This window comes from Podarcis liolepis (genome assembly GCF_965112155.1).
Source record: "Podarcis liolepis genome assembly, contig: HAP1_SCAFFOLD_47, whole genome shotgun sequence".
NCBI lineage: Eukaryota > Metazoa > Chordata > Lepidosauria > Squamata > Lacertidae > Podarcis > Podarcis liolepis.
Window position 1 is genome coordinate 42,781 of NW_028148728.1, and position 10,695 is coordinate 53,475.

Below are 10,695 nucleotides of genomic sequence, written 5' to 3' on the forward strand. Positions count from 1 at the left end.
TATTTTTGCTGAAATTGTGACCCCGGGGCTTAGGGATTTTTTCAAAAAAATATTTTCCGCCGGTTAAGTTTTTGAGGGCTGATTTCTTGTCCTGTGATAAAAAGCCTTCTGTTTCCATCGCCAAAGCTTTCAGGGGAACATTTGCAACCGGTTGGCACCATTTTTGAGTGAATTGCCAAAAGTCAGATTTTTGCTCAGGGATTTTTTCAAAAAAATATTTTCCGCCGGTTACGTTTTTGAGGGCTGATTTCTTGTCCTGTGATAAAAAGCCTTCTGTTTCGACTGCCAAACCTTTCAGGGGAGGATTTGCAACCGGTTGGCACCATTTTTGAGTGAATTGCCAAAAGTCAGATTTTTGCTGAAATTGTGACCCCGGGGCTTAGGGATTTTTTCAAAAAAATATTTTCTGCCGGTTAAGTTTTTGAGGGCTGATTTCTTCTCCTGTGATAAAAAGCCTTCTGTTTCCATCAACAACGTTTTCAGGGGAGCATTTGCAACCGGTTGGCACCATTTTTGAGTGAAATGCCAAAAGTCAGATTTTTGCTGAAATTGTGACCCCGGGGCTTAGGGATTTTTTCAAAAAAATATTTTCCGCCGGTTAAGTTTTTGAGGGTTGATTTCTTGTTCTGTGATAAAAAGCCTTCTGTTTCGACTGCCAAACCTTTCAGGGGAGCAATTGCAAGCTTCTGGCATCATTTTTGAGTGAATTGCCAAAAGTCAGATTTTTGCTCAGGGATTTTTTCAAAAAAATATTTTCCGCCGGTTACGTTTTTGAGGGCTGATTTCTTGTCCTGTGATAAAAAGCCTTCTGTTTCCATCGACAACGCTTTCAGGGGAGCATTTGCAAGCTTCTGACATCATTTTTGAGTGAATTGCCAAAAGTCAGATTTTTGCTCAGGGATTTTTTCAAAAAAATATTTTCTGCCGGTTAAGTTGTTGAAGGCTGATTTCTTGTCCTGTGATAAAAAGCCTTCTGTTTCCATCGACAACGCTTTCAGGGGAGCATTTGCAAGCTTCTGACATCATTTTTGAGTGAATTGCGAAAAGTCAGATTTTTGCTGAAATTGTGACCCCGGGGCTTAGGGATTTTTTCAAAAAAATATTTTCCCCCGGTTAAGTTTTTGAGGGCTGATTTCTTGTCCTGTGATAAAAAGCCTTCTGTTTCGACTGCCAAACCTTTCAGAGGAGCATTTGCAACCGGTTGGCACCATTTTTGAGTGAATTGCCAAAAGTCAGATTTTTGCTGAAATTGTGACCGGGGCTTAGGGATTTTTTCAAAAAAATATTTTCCGCCGGTTAAGTTTTTGAGGGCTGATTTCTTGTCCTGTGATAAAAAGCCTTCTGTTTCGACTGCCAAACCTTTCAGGGGAGCATTTGCAACCGGTTGGCACCATTTTTGAGTGAATTGCCAAAAGTCAGATTTTTGCTGAAATTGTGACCCCGGGGCTTAGGCATTTTTTCAAAAAAATATTTTCCGCCGGTTAAGTTGTTGAGGGCTGAATTCTTGTCCTGTGATAAAAAGCCTTCTGTTTCCATCGACAACGCTTTCAGGGGAGCATTTGCAAGCTTCTGACATCATTTTTGAGTGAATTGCCAAAAGTCAGATTTTTGCTCAGGGATTTTTTCAAAAAAATATTTTCTGCCGGTTAAGTTGTTGAAGGCTGATTTCTTGTCCTGTGATAAAAAGCCTTCTGTTTCCATCGACAACGCTTTCAGGGGAGCATTTGCAAGCTTCTGACATCATTTTTGAGTGAATTGCGAAAAGTCAGATTTTTGCTGAAATTGTGACCCCGGGGCTTAGGGATTTTTTCAAAAAAATATTTTCCCCCGGTTAAGTTTTTGAGGGCTGATTTCTTGTCCTGTGATAAAAAGCCTTCTGTTTCGACTGCCAAACCTTTCAGAGGAGCATTTGCAACCGGTTGGCACCATTTTTGAGTGAATTGCCAAAAGTCAGATTTTTGCTGAAATTGTGACCGGGGTTTAGGGATTTTTTCAAAAAAATATTTTCCGCCGGTTAAGTTTTTGAGGGCTGATTTCTTGTCCTGTGATAAAAAGCCTTCTGTTTCGACTGCCAAACCTTTCAGGGGAGCATTTGCAACCGGTTGGCACCATTTTTGAGTGAATTGCCAAAAGTCAGATTTTTGCTGAAATTGTGACCCCGGGGCTTAGGCATTTTTTCAAAAAAATATTTTCCGCCGGTTAAGTTGTTGAGGGCTGAATTCTTGTCCTGTGATAAAAAGCCTTCTGTTTCCATCGACAACGCTTTCAGGGGAGCATTTGCAAGCTTCTGACATCATTTTTGAGTGAATTGCCAAAAGTCAGATTTTTGCTCAGGGATTTTTTCAAAAAAATATTTTCTGCCGGTTAAGTTGTTGAGGGCTGATTTCTTGTCCTGTGATAAAAAGCCTTCTGTTTCCATCGACAACGCTTTCAGGGGAGCATTTGCAAGCTTCTGACATCATTTTTGAGTGAATTGCCAAAGGTCAGATTTTTGCTGAAATTGTGACCCCGGGGCTTAGGGATTTTTTCAAAAAAATATTTTCCGCCGGTTAAGTTTTTGAGGGCTGATTTCTTGTCCTGTGATAAAAAGCCTTCTTTTTTCGACTGCCAAACCTTTCAGGGGAGCATTTGCAAGCTTCTGCCATCATTTTTGAGTGAATTGCCAAAAGTCATATTTTTGCTGAAATTGTGACCCCGGGGCTTAGGGATTTTTTCAAAAAAATATTTTCCGCCGGTTAAGTTTTTGAGGGCTGATTTCTTGTCCTGTGATAAAAAGCCTTCTGTTTCCATCGCCAAAGCTTTCAGGGGAACATTTGCAACCGGTTGGCACCATTTTTGAGTGAATTGCCAAAAGTCAGATTTTTGCTCAGGGATTTTTTCAAAAAAATATTTTCCGCCGGTTACGTTTTTGAGGGCTGATTTCTTGTCCTGTGATAAAAAGCCTTCTGTTTCGGCTGCCAAACCTTTCAGGGGAGGATTTGCAACCGGTTGGCACCATTTTTGAGTGCATTGCCAAAAGTCAGATTTTTGCTGAAATTCTGACCCCGGGGGTTAGGGATTTTTTCAAAAAAATATTTTCCGCCGGTTAAGTTGTTGAGGGCTGATTTCTTGTCCTGTGATAAAAAACCTTCTGTTTCCATCGACAACACTTTCAGGGGAGCATTTGCAAGCTTCTGACCTCATTTTTGAGTGAATTGCCAAAAGTCAGATTTTTGCTGAAATTGTGACCCCGGGGCTTAGGGATTTTTTCAAAAAAATATTTTCTGCCGGTTAAGTTTTTGAGGGCTGATTTCTTCTCCTGTGATAAAAAGCCTTCTGTTTCCATCAACAACGTTTTCAGGGGAGCATTTGCAACCGGTTGGCACCATTTTTGAGTGAAATGCCAAAAGTCAGATTTTTGCTGAAATTGTGACCCCGGGGCTTAGGGATTTTTTCAAAAAAATATTTTCCGCCGGTTAAGTTTTTGAGGGTTGATTTCTTGTTCTGTGATAAAAAGCCTTCTGTTTCGACTGCCAAACCTTTCAGGGGAGCAATTGCAAGCTTCTGGCATCATTTTTGAGTGAATTGCCAAAAGTCAGATTTTTGCTGAAATTCTGACCCCGGGGCTTAGGGATTTTTTCAAAAAAATTATTTTCCGCCAGTTAAGTTTTTGAGGGCTGATTTCCTGTCCTGTGATAAAAAGCCTTCTGTTTCCATCGCCAAAGCTTTCAGGGGAACATATGCAACCGGTTGGCACCATTTTTGAGTGAATTGCCAAAAGTCAGATTTTTGCTGAAATTGTGACCCCGGGGCTTAGGGATTTTTTCAAAAAAATATTTTCCCCCGGTTAAGTTTTTGAGGGCTGATTTCTTGTCCTGTGATAAAAAGCCTTCTGTTTCCATCGCCAAAGCTTTCAGGGGAGCATTTGCAACCGGTTGGCAACATTTTTGAGTGAATTGCCAAAAGTCAGATTTTTGCTCAGGGATTTTTTCAAAAAAATATTTTCCGCCGGTTACGTTTTTGAGGGCTGATTTCTTGTCCTGTGATAAAAAGCCTTCTGTTTCCATCGACAACGCTTTCAGGGGAGCATTTGCAAGCTTCTGACATCATTTTTGAGTGAATTGTGAAAAGTCAGATTTTTGCTGAAATTGTGACCCCGGGGCTTAGGGATTTTTTCAAAAAAATATTTTCCCCCGGTTAAGTTTTTGAGGGCTGATTTCTTGTCCTGTGATAAAAAGCCTTCTGTTTCGACTGCCAAACCTTTCAGAGGAGCATTTGCAACCGGTTGGCACCATTTTTGAGTGAATTGCCAAAAGTCAGATTTTTGCTGAAATTGTGACCGGGGCTTAGGGATTTTTTTCAAAAAAATATTTTCCGCCGGTTAAGTTTTTGAGGGCTGATTTCTTGTCCTGTGATAAAAAGCCTTCTGTTTCGACTGCCAAACCTTTCAGGGGAGCATTTGCAACCGGTTGGCACCATTTTTGAGTGAATTGCCAAAAGTCAGATTTTTGCTGAAATTGTGACCCCGGGGCTTAGGCATTTTTTCAAAAAAATATTTTCCGCCGGTTAAGTTGTTGAGGGCTGAATTCTTGTCCTGTGATAAAAAGCCTTCTGTTTCCATCGACAACGCTTTCAGGGGAGCATTTGCAAGCTTCTGACATCATTTTTGAGTGAATTGCCAAAAGTCAGATTTTTGCTCAGGGATTTTTTCAAAAAAATATTTTCTGCCGGTTAAGTTGTTGAAGGCTGATTTCTTGTCCTGTGATAAAAAGCCTTCTGTTTCCATCGACAACGCTTTCAGGGGAGCATTTGCAAGCTTCTGACATCATTTTTGAGTGAATTGCCAAAAGTCAGATTTTTGCTCAGGGATTTTTTCAAAAAAATATTTTCTGCCGGTTAAGTTGTTGAAGGCTGATTTCTTGTCCTGTGATAAAAAGCCTTCTGTTTCCATCGACAACGCTTTCAGGGGAGCATTTGCAAGCTTCTGACATCATTTTTGAGTGAATTGCCAAAGGTCAGATTTTTGCTGAAATTGTGACCCCGGGGCTTAGGGATTTTTTCAAAAAAATATTTTCCGCCGGTTAAGTTTTTGAGGGCTGATTTCTTGTCCTGTGATAAAAAGCCTTCTTTTTTCGACTGCCAAACCTTTCAGGGGAGCATTTGCAAGCTTCTGCCATCATTTTTGAGTGAATTGCCAAAAGTCATATTTTTGCTGAAATTGTGACCCCGGGGCTTAGGGATTTTTTCAAAAAAATATTTTCCGCCAGTTAAGTTTTTGAGGGCTGATTTCTTGTCCTGTGATAAAAAGCCTTCTGTTTCCATCGCCAATGCTTTCAGGGGAGCATTTGCAACCGGTTGGCACCATTTTTGAGTGAATTGCCAAAAGTCAGATTTTTGCTCAGGGATTTTTTCAAAAAAATATTTTCCGCCGGTTACGTTTTTGAGGGCTGATTTCTTGTCCTGTGATAAAAAGCCTTCTGTTTCCATCAACAACGCTTTCAGGGGAGCATTTGCAACCGGTTGGCACCATTTTTGAGTGAATTGCCAAAAGTCATATTTTTGCTGAAATTGTGACCCCCTGGCTTTGGGATTTTTTCAAAAAAATATTTTCCGCCGGTTAAGTTGTTGAGGGCTGATTTCTTGTCCTGTGATAAAAAGCCTTCTGTTTCGACTGCCAAACCTTTCAGGGGAGCATTTGCAAGCTTCTGACATCATTTTTGAGTGAATTGCCAAAAGTCAGATTTTTGCTCAGGGATTTTTTCAAAAAAATATTTTCTGCCGGTTAAGTTGTTGAAGGCTGATTTCTTGTCCTGTGATAAAAAGCCTTCTGTTTCCATCGACAACGCTTTCAGGGGAGCATTTGCAAGCTTCTGACATCATTTTTGAGTGAATTGCGAAAAGTCAGATTTTTGCTGAAATTGTGACCCCGGGGCTTAAGGATTTTTTGCAAAAAAATATTTTCCCCGGTTAAGTTTTTGAGGGCTGATTTCTTGTCCTGTGATAAAAAGCCTTCTGTTTCGACTGCCAAACCTTTCAGAGGAGCATTTGCAACCGGTTGGCACCATTTTTGAGTGAATTGCCAAAAGTCAGATTTTTGCTGAAATTGTGACCGGGGCTTAGGGATTTTTTCAAAAAAATATTTTCCGCCGGTTAAGTTTTTGAGGGCTGATTTCTTGTCCTGTGATAAAAAGCCTTCTGTTTCGACTGCCAAACCTTTCAGGGGAGCATTTGCAAAAGGTTGGCACCATTTTTGAGTGAATTGCCAAAAGTCAGATTTTTGCTGAAATTGTGACCCCGGGGCTTAGGCATTTTTTCAAAAAAATATTTTCCGCCGGTTAAGTTGTTGAGGGCTGAATTCTTGTCCTGTGATAAAAAGCCTTCTGTTTCCATCGACAACGCTTTCAGGGGAGCATTTGCAAGCTTCTGACATCATTTTTGAGTGAATTGCCAAAAGTCAGATTTTTGCTCAGGGATTTTTTCAAAAAAATATTTTCTGCCGGTTAAGTTGTTGAAGGCTGATTTCTTGTCCTGTGATAAAAAGCCTTCTGTTTCCATCGACAACGCTTTCAGGGGAGCATTTGCAAGCTTCTGACATCATTTTTGAGTGAATTGCCAAAAGTCAGATTTTTGCTCAGGGATTTTTTCAAAAAAATATTTTCTGCCGGTTAAGTTGTTGAGGGCTGATTTCTTGTCCTGTGATAAAAAGCCTTCTGTTTCCATCGACAACGCTTTCAGGGGAGCATTTGCAAGCTTCTGACATCATTTTTGAGTGAATTGCCAAAGGTCAGATTTTTGCTGAAATTGTGACCCCGGGGCTTAGGGATTTTTTCAAAAAAATATTTTCCGCCGGTTAAGTTTTTGAGGGCTGATTTCTTGTCCTGTGATAAAAAGCCTTCTGTTTCGACTGCCAAACCTTTCAGGGGAGCATTTGCAAGCTTCTGACATCATTTTTGAGTGAATTGCCAAAAGTCAGATTTTTGCTGAAATTGTGACCCCGGAGCTTAGGCATTTTTTCAAAAAAATATTTTCCGCCGGTTAAGTTTTTGAGGGCTGATTTCTTGTCCTGTGATAAAAAGCCTTCTGTGTCCATCGACAACGCTTTCAGGGGAGCATTTGCAAGCTTCTGACATCATTTTTGAGTGAATTGCCAAAAGTCAGATTTTTGCTGAAATTGTGACCCCGGGGCTTAGGGATTTTTTCAAAAAAATATTTTCCGCCGGTTAAGTTTTTGAGGGCTGATTTCTTGTCCTGTGATAAAAAGCCTTCTGTTTCCATCGCCAAAGCTTTCAGGGGAGCATTTGCAACCGGTTGGCACCATTTTTGAGTGAATTGCCAAAAGTCAGATTTTTGCTCAGGGATTTTTTCAAAAAAATATTTTCCGCCGGTTACGTTTTTGAGGGCTGATTTCTTGTCCTGTGATAAAAAGCCTTCTGTTTCCATCAACAACGCTTTCAGGGGAGCATTTGCAACCGGTTGGCACCATTTTTGAGTGAATTGCCAAAAGTCAGATTTTTCCTGAAATTGTGACCCCGGGGCTTAGGGATGTTTCAAAAAAATATTTTCCGCCGGTTAAGTTTTTGAGGGCTGATTTCTTCTCCTGTGATAAAAAGCCTTCTATTTCGACTGCCAAACCTTTCAGGGGAGCATTTGCAACCGGTTGGCACCATTTTTGAGTGAATTGCCAAAAGTCAGATTTTTGCTGAAATTGTGACAACGGGGATTAGGGATTTTTTCAAAAAAATATTTTCCGCCGGTTAAGTTGTTGAGGGCTGATTTCTTGTCCTGTGATAAAAAGCCTTCTGTTTCGACTGCCAAACCTTTCAGGGGAGGATTTGCAACCGGTTGGCACCATTTTTGAGTGAATTGCCAAAAGTCAGATTTTTGCTGAAATTGTGACCCCGGGGCTTAGGGATTTTTTCAAAAAAATATTTTCTGCCGGTTAAGTTTTTGAGGGCTGATTTCTTCTCCTGTGATAAAAAGCCTTCTGTTTCCATCAACAACGTTTTCAGGGGAGCATTTGCAACCGGTTGGCACCATTTTTGAGTGAAATGCCAAAAGTCAGATTTTTGCTGAAATTGTGACCCCGGGGCTTAGGGATTTTTTCAAAAAAATATTTTCCGCCGGTTAAGTTTTTGAGGGTTGATTTCTTGTTCTGTGATAAAAAGCCTTCTGTTTCGACTGCCAAACCTTTCAGGGGAGCAATTGCAAGCTTCTGGCATCATTTTTGAGTGAATTGCCAAAAGTCAGATTTTTGCTGAAATTCTGACCCCGGGGCTTAGGGATTTTTTCAAAAAAATATTTTCCGCCAGTTAAGTTTTTGAGGGCTGATTTCTTGTCCTGTGATAAAAAGCCTTCTGTTTCCATCGCCAAAGCTTTCAGGGGAACATTTGCAACCGGTTGGCACCATTTTTGAGTGAATTGCCAAAAGTCAGATTTTTGCTGAAATTGTGACCCCGGGGCTTAGGGATTTTTTCAAAAAAATATTTTCCGCCGGTTAAGTTTTTGAGGGCTGATTTCTTGTCCTGTGATAAAAAGCCTTCTTTTTTCGACTGCCAAACCTTTCAGGGGAGCATTTGCAAGCTTCTGCCATCATTTTTGAGTGAATTGCCAAAAGTCATATTTTTGCTGAAATTGTGACCCCGGGGCTTAGGGATTTTTTCAAAAAAATATTTTCCGCCAGTTAAGTTTTTGAGGGCTGATTTCTTGTCCTGTGATAAAAAGCCTTCTGTTTCCATCGCCAAAGCTTTCAGGGGAGCATTTGCAACCGGTTGGCACCATTTTTGAGTGAATTGCCAAAAGTCAGATTTTTGCTCAGGGATTTTTTCAAAAAAATATTTTCCGCCGGTTACGTTTTTGAGGGCTGATTTCTTGTCCTGTGATAAAAAGCCTTCTGTTTCCATCAACAACGCTTTCAGGGGAGCATTTGCAACCGGTTGGCACCATTTTTGAGTGAATTGCCAAAAGTCATATTTTTGCTGAAATTGTGACCCCCTGGCTTTGGGATTTTTTCAAAGAAATATTTTCCGCCGGTTAAGTTGTTGAGGGCTGATTTCTTGTCCTGTGATAAAAAGCCTTCTGTTTCGACTGCCAAACCTTTCAGGGGAGCATTTGCAAGCTTCTGACATCATTTTTGAGTGAATTGCCAAAAGTCAGATTTTTGCTGAAATTGTGACCCCGGGGCTTAGGCATTTTTTCAAAAAAATATTTTCCGCCGGTTAAGTTTTTGAGGGCTGATTTCTTGTCCTGTGATAAAAAGCCTTCTGTTTCCATCGACAACACTTTCAGGGGAGCATTTGCAAGCTTCTGACATCATTTTTGAGTGAATTGCCAAAAGTCAGATTTTTGCTCAGGGATTTTTTCAAAAAAATATTTTCTGCCGGTTAAGTTGTTGAAGGCTGATTTCTTGTCCTGTGATAAAAAGCCTTCTGTTTCCATCGACAACGCTTTCAGGGGAGCATTTGCAAGCTTCTGACATCATTTTTGAGTGAATTGCGAAAAGTCAGATTTTTGCTGAAATTGTGACCCCGGGGCTTAGGGATTTTTTCAAAAAAATATTTTCCCCCGGTTAAGTTTTTGAGGGCTGATTTCTTGTCCTGTGATAAAAAGCCTTCTGTTTCGACTGCCAAACCTTTCAGAGGAGCATTTGCAACCGGTTGGCACCATTTTTGAGTGAATTGCCAAAAGTCAGATTTTTGCTGAAATTGTGACCCCGGGGCTTAGGGATTTTTTCAAAAAAATATTTTCCACCGGTTAAGTTTTTGAGGGCTGATTTCTTGTCCTGTGATAAAAAGCCTTCTGTTTCGACTGCCAAACCTTTCAGGGGAGCATTTGCAAAAGGTTGGCACCATTTTTGAGTGAATTGCCAAAAGTCAGATTTTTGCTGAAATTGTGACCCCGGGGCTTAGGCATTTTTTCAAAAAAATATTTTCCGCCGGTTAAGTTGTTGAGGGCTGAATTCTTGTCCTGTGATAAAAAGCCTTCTGTTTCCATCGACAACGCTTTCAGGGGAGCATTTGCAAGCTTCTGACATCATTTTTGAGTGAATTGCCAAAAGTCAGATTTTTGCTCAGGGATTTTTTCAAAAAAATATTTTCTGCCGGTTAAGTTGTTGAAGGCTGATTTCTTGTCCTGTGATAAAAAGCCTTCTGTTTCCATCGACAACGCTTTCAGGGGAGCATTTGCAAGCTTCTGACATCATTTTTGAGTGAATTGCCAAAAGTCAGATTTTTGCTCAGGGATTTTTTCAAAAAAATATTTTCTGCCGGTTAAGTTGTTGAAGGCTGATTTCTTGTCCTGTGATAAAAAGCCTTCTGTTTCCATCGACAACGCTTTCAGGGGAGCATTTGCAAGCTTCTGACATCATTTTTGAGTGAATTGCCAAAGGTCAGATTTTTGCTGAAATTGTGACCCCGGGGCTTAGGGATTTTTTCAAAAAAATATTTTCCGCCGGTTAAGTTTTTGAGGGCTGATTTCTTGTCCTGTGATACAAAGCCTTCTGTTTCCATCGCCAAAGCTTTCAGGGGAACATTTGCAACCGGTTGGCACCATTTTTGAGTGAATTGCCAAAAGTCAGATTTTTGCTCAGGGATTTTTTCAAAAAAATATTTTCCGCCGGTTACGTTTTTGAGGGCTGATTTCTTGTCCTGTGATAAAAAGCCTTCTTTTTCCATCAACAACGCTTTCAGGGGAGCATTTGCAACCGGTTGGCACCATTTT